We start from the raw sequence: 6,716 nt of genomic DNA on the forward strand, positions 1-6,716 counted from the left end.
TTGACACCCGAGTGGACTAAAGCAGATATGAAAGCGCGAGCCACAATTTGTTTGTGCCTTGAGGATAGCCAAACTAGCATCGTCCGGAACTGTGAAAGTGCAAAGGATGTTTGGCAGGCTCTGAAGGATTATCATGACAAGGGTTCAGAAGTGTACCTTCTTAAAAAGCTGACACGGTTGGAGCTAAAAGAAGAAGGCGATATGGAGCAACATCTTCAACAGTTTACCGATTTGCTTCAACGTATCGCGGATGCCGGTGAAGAGATCCCGAAGAAATGGCAGGTGGCAATGCTGTTATGCTCGCTACCAGATTCTTATGACCCACTAGCAACGACCAGTGAATGAATTGACTCTCGATTTGGTAAAATCAAAACTACTCGCTGAGTTGGAAAAGCGTCGTGAACGTTGTGGATCTGCTACAGGTGCTGAAAAGGCTTTGCGAACGGAATCTAGAAAGCTGCGGAGGGGTTCGACTGATATGAATAAAGAGACCCGTACCTGTTTTCGCTGTAAGAAAACCGGACATTTGAAACGAAATTGTCGTGCTTGGAAAAAGGAATCTTCTGAGAATACCGAAAAGAAATCTGTTCATACAAATCAACCGAAGAAAACCGATGATACGAATGTGAAGAAAGCAAGTATAGCGGATGGACCGCTGGCTTGGATGGTTGGCCAAGGAGAATCGTCGTGGTGGTTTGTTGATAGCGGTGCGTCGCGTCATATGACAGGTGACAGGAAATTCTTTACAGTATTCAATCAAGCAGCTGACATAAGTGTGATGCTGGCAGACAGAGAACGAGCCGTGGCATCTGGAATCGGCCAAGGAACACTTGTTGGTATAAACAGTGACGGTGAACCCGTTGATATCGTGTTACGTGATGTACTGTGGGTTCCAAAGTTGGCAACTGGACTAATATCGGTAAACGTACTTGCAAATAAAGGTTTTACGGTGATGTTTTGTACTGATCGATGTGAGATTCGTGACCAGCAAGGAAAAGTTACGGCGGTGGCTTTACGTCACGGTAGCTTGTATAAGTTGTGTACACAAGAGCAAGTATTACTTAGCGTTCAATCACCTCACACTACGAACTGTCAGCACACCTGGCATCGTAGGCTTGGCCATCGCGATATCGATGTTGTGCAAGCGATTCCAACTAGAGGTTATGCCGTTGGAATGAAGTTAATTGACTGTGGGCATAAATCAATATGCCAATGCTGTTTGGAGGGTAAAATGTCTCGTACTCCTTTTCCAAAGTTTGCTGATCGTGGTGCTAGAGACAAACTTGATTTAGTGCATACCGATCTGAGCGGACCGATGACTAGCACGCCTAGTGAAAACAAATATTTTCTTTCTTTAATCGATGACTATACTCGTATGACGTTTGTATTCCTTTTGCGGAGCAAGTCCGAAGCCGCACAGAAGATTAAACAGTTCGTTCTATTTTGCAAGACCCAGATAGGGAAGACCCCGCGTATTTTCCAATCAGATGGAGGCGGCGAGTATACGGGGAAAGAATTACAATCCTTTCTTCGAGATGAGGGAATTGTGAGTCAGTTCACGGCTCCATACTCTCCTCAACAAAATGGAGTGGCGGAGAGGAAAAATCGCTCTTTGAAAGACATGACAATGTGTATGCAACTGGAAGCAGGTCTTGATAAGCGCTTCTGGGGAGAAGCAGTTTTGACAGCGACTTATATTCAAAACCGTTTGCCTTCTATGTCTATTGGTATGAGTCCGTTTGAGCGTTGGTACAATAAGAAACCATCATTAGAGCATTTTAGAATCTTTGGGTGCGAAGCATGGATGCAGATACCGGCCGAAAAAAGAAGAAAAATGGAAGTAAGATCGAAAAAAATGGTATTTGTTGGATATTCAAATCAGCACAAAGCATATCGTTTCCTCGATACGGAAAATGATCGTATCACAATAAGTCGTGATGCGAAATTCAATGAAGATTTACATATGAACAAAAACTTGGACATGAAAATGAACCGTGAAACGTCTATTGAGTCGGTAGAATCTTCTGTTGAATTGCTACCACTCGCTAAAAGTCACGAAACACCTGGTCAAGAAAATGAAAGTGCTGAAGATCTATTTTCCGAAGAAGAAAATGAAGTAAACAACGGTGAACTGTCTGACGTACGTGGAAGATCTACACGAAATGTTTTGCCAGTGCGATTCAGAGATTATGAGTTAGGACTTATGGTGATGGAGCACAATGAGCCAGTTACCTTCAAAGAAGCCGTTGGAGGACCCGAAAAGGAGGAGTGGTTGAAAGCCATGCACGAAGAATATAAATCATTGATCTCCAATGGTACATGGGAGTTAGTAGATCCACCACTCAATCGTAACGTAATTGGAAGTAAATGGGTTTACAGAAAGAAACTGAATGCCGATGGTGAGGTTGAGAGGTTTAAAGCTAGACTCGTGGCACAGGGGTTTACGCAGCGCTATGGTTTTGATTACGAGGATATTTTCGCTCCTGTTGCAATGCAGTCGACTCTTCGTGTATTGTTAGCTGTTGCAGGAAAACGAAAAATGATGGTTAAGCAAGACGTGAAATCGGCGTATCTTTGCGGAACACTGAGCGAAGAAATCTATATGAGACAACTTCCAGGATTTGTTAATCAGAAACAGCCACATAGAGTTTGTCGCTTACTGAAGAGTATCTATGGTCTTAAGCAAACGGCAAGAGTTTGGCATCAAACGATAACCCGAATTCTAACTGAACTGGGATTTACTCAGTGTAAAAGTGATTCATGTCTGTACCGGAAGCGGCTTACAGCAGGAGATTGGATTTGCCTTTTTTTTATACGTAGACGACATTTTGTTGGTTTGTGCGCAGGAGGATGCAATATCTTTTATCGAGATTTCATTGCAGAAGACGATTCAAATCACGAGTTTGGGTGAAATATCTTGTTTCTTGGGGATTAAAGTTGAAAAGAGCGAAAGCGGTTTCTACAGTGTCAGCCAGCAAAGTTTTATTAACAAACTTCTAAAGCGTTTCGGGATGAATGAAGCAAAGGGATCTAAGTATCCAATGGATCCGGGCTATTTCAAATTGTGCAAGGATAGTGAGCAGCTGAAGGACAATGAAGAATATCGTAGTTTGATTGGTTCCCTGCTATATCTGGCTACTAACAGCCGTCCAGACATTGCAGCTTGTGTTGGAATTCTTAGTTGTAAACTCAGTTGTCCGTCCGAAGTTGATTGGAGGGAGAGTCAGAGGATACTCCGTTACCTGGCTTAAACAGTTAATTACAAGCTACAGTTGGGGAATCTGGAGGATGAATTTGAGCTGATTGGCTACTGTGATGCCGATTGGGCAGGTGATCCCAGTGACAGAAAATCTTGCAGTGGATATGTGTTTCGTATAGGAGGAGCTACAGTCAGCTGGGCCAGTAGAAAGCAAAGCTGTGTGACACTTTCGACGATGGAGGCGGAATACGTTGCACTCTCAGATTTTACTGAAGGAGTTAGGTCAGGAGTAGATAAAGCCAACTGTAATGTACGAAGACAATAAGGGTTGCATCGATTTTGTTGCTTTTGACCAGCATAAAAAGAGAACGAAACACATTGATACACGATATCATTACACTCGTGAACTTTCGTCATCAGGAGCTGTTGAGTTGAGATATCGTCCATCGGAAGAAATGTTAGCGGATATCTTAACAAAGCCGCTGAACACTACTAGAATGAAAAAGTTCTCAAAGGACTTGGGATTGATTAATAAACCAGATAATGGTGCATAGGTTGAATTCGCGAGGAGGAGTGTTGGCATCACTGCCTGACGATGTTGGATACGCGAATACACCCTTTGTTGGAATAAGTATTGAAAGTTATATATATCTTGTTTTTTTCTTGCATTACTAAAACCAAACTGAACTGAATAAAACGTGTTTTCTCCGGTGTTAAACATTTGTTTCTTTTGCCGTTCGATCTTGGTTTGCCGTTGCGTGTTCCTCTTGAAGGCGACCGCCAAAACCCCTGACATCATTCTTAACACATCGGAATATGATTACAAACCTGCGAGCGGCCAAAACTACAGCTACAGCACCAAACGACAGGGAATCATCAGATGATAGATCACCGTCACCAGCACTTTATAGAGGACAACTTTATCCTAATATTTCAACAGTGTAAACATAGCCAATAGGTTTTATTGATTATTATGAGTGAAGTTATGAATTACGAATTGAAAATTATGTGTGAATTATTATTATAACATTAAGAAATAGGAAGATCGTTGCTTGTTTTCAATATTTTGTAAATTATATCAATTTACGGAGGCCGGGATGTTACGGCGCAACGGTCAAAAACTATTCCACCACAGAAGCATAGGCTCTCATTACGCAAGAGCAACTAGCCTGCGGTTTTGAAGACGTTATTTCCCAGCTGAGAGCTTGTACGCTCGAAAGAAATCAAGGTCCCTGAACACAAGTTCTGAATCTCGTTTTCGTTTCCTTCGCACGGAAACAGCGACCATCCATCTACTAGCAGATCGTGTTCCAAACGTGCTGAGTTCACAAAAATTCGACAACAGGCGTGCCGTAAACAATCAAAGAGCAAGAATGTTCCACAGAAGGATGAAATTAATTTCCCACGGCTCCCACCGAAGATGGATATTCCAAAATTGCCGCCATTACCTCAGAGCAATCCAAAAGATTCAGCCGATGAATCACAAAAAGATTCTTCCTCCAAAATCCCTCCTGGATGGGGCAATAATCAACCACAAGCAAAGGGTGACTCTGTTGATTTATTCTCTGCTGAACAATTGATCGTTATTTTTGAAACAATGAAAACAAAACTACGAAACTGCAGAACGCGGTTAGATCAAATCAACGCCTTAAGCAAATTCAAAATCGAATATGCAATATAATGAGTTGGTTGTAGTAAATTGGAATACTTGCTCTAAAACTGCTGCATTGTCCGACTTTCTTCAAGAGAAGAATGCCGATATTGTTATTTTAACTGAAACTAATCTTAAACCTGAAATTTCTATTTTGATTTCCAATTACCAAATTCACAGGTTCGAAAGGACAACTACCAGAGGAAGGGGAGTTGCCATTGCCATTAAACGATCCATTCAGCACAGGCTTCTGCCTGCCTTTAAATTGCAACTTATAGAATCCATCGGAATTGAGATTACAACGACGATGCAACCCATCATCATCATTGCAGCGTACTTCCCTAAACAACCAAATCTTCGAGATAATACGTGTGCATCATTGAAGCGAGATCTGGCTATGCTCACTCGACGACAGAACAAATTCATCATTGCTGGGGACCAGAACGCACGGCATGAGCTGTGTGGAAACAAAACACAGAATCGAAACGGATTCGTACTTGCCGAAGATTACGAAGCTGGACAGTACAACATCCTCGCTCCGGATCAACCAACACGACTTTCCAAATCGGAATTTCGTTCCATTTTGGATATCTTTATCAGCAACATAGCCATAGACAGCTCTCCGGTTGTCTTCAACGAGCTCTCTTCCGACCACTTTCTAGTAATACTGACGTTGGGATCTTCACCAGAAACAGTGCCTATTCAACCTCGGAGGAACTATTATCGCACCGACTGGGTACAATTTCAACAAATCGCCGACCAACTTATCAATATCGATTTGCCACTTGATTCCCCGATGGAAATCGATGCAGCCCTATCTTCCTTCCAGCATTCAATCACAGTCGCTCGTGATAGGACGGTTTCAGTACAACATATGTGGAGTTCCTCTTTTCAAATTGACAGTGCCACGAATTCGACTTCGAAATATCTACCGGAGACAATATCAACGAACTGGCATCTTAGATAAGAAGACCTCTTATAACAATTTAACTAGGATAATCCAGGGAATGATAACTGAGCTTCGCAACAAGGAACTTCCAGCAAAAGCTTGCGTTGCTGATAGCGTAGATAAGTTTGACCAATCAGACAGCTTGGTTCCTGAGGAAAGTAGAGTCACTGCGAATGAGCTGATGGCTATTGTAAAAATTCCCTTCAATGTGGAAGTTAGATAAAGTTATCCCAGTTTTGAAACCGGATAAAGATCCTTCCTTTTCCAAGAGCTATCTGCCCATCAGCTTACTCTCTGCCCTCTGCTGTTTGAAAAGTCCATACAAAGGCGAATTCTTGCTTTCGCAGATGAACTGGAAGAACAGTTTGGGTTCCGGAAAGGAAGATCCACCATCCACCAACTCACAAGGTCTAACAACGTCATCCAGCAAAAGTGTCCAAAACGACTGCCATGGCAATATTGGATATTGAAAAGGCATTTGTGTGTCACGATGGCCTGGTGTTCAAACTGCAATTTTCCGATGTATCTTCTAACAATTATTAAAAATTGTCTTGCAGATAGAGCATTCTAGGTTTCTCTGCATAATGCACTTCCAGAAAGATTTACTATTCCTGCTGGTGTACCTTAAGGAAGAACCCTAGGTCCCATCCTGTACAACATTTTTACATCAGACATCCCGCTTTTCCGGATGGTGGTGTTCTGTCACAATTTGCCGATGATTCTGCCATTCTTTACAAAGGTCGTGTCATTAATGCTCTGAATAATAAACTACAGACAGGTCTGGACATACCATACTCCATACTAAATCTCATACAAACTTGAAACCTCGGGCGCGAAAATATAGTTTCTCTTTTGGTGGAGCTGATATCAATTTTTTGTCCCACCCTACTGTGCAATCAGTAAAACTTTCGAATCAC

The 6,716-nt window shown here is 42.2% G+C and overlaps 1 protein-coding gene across 1 annotated transcript in view; it reads right to left on the minus strand.

Moving 5' to 3' along the window:
- Nucleotides 1-6,716, minus strand: part of LOC131439201 (uncharacterized) — a 600,687-nt gene that overhangs the window by 377,708 nt on the left and 216,263 nt on the right. The gene's annotated exons all lie outside the window — the stretch shown is intronic.

Source organism: Malaya genurostris, chromosome 3, assembly GCF_030247185.1.
Source record: "Malaya genurostris strain Urasoe2022 chromosome 3, Malgen_1.1, whole genome shotgun sequence".
NCBI lineage: Eukaryota > Metazoa > Arthropoda > Insecta > Diptera > Culicidae > Malaya > Malaya genurostris.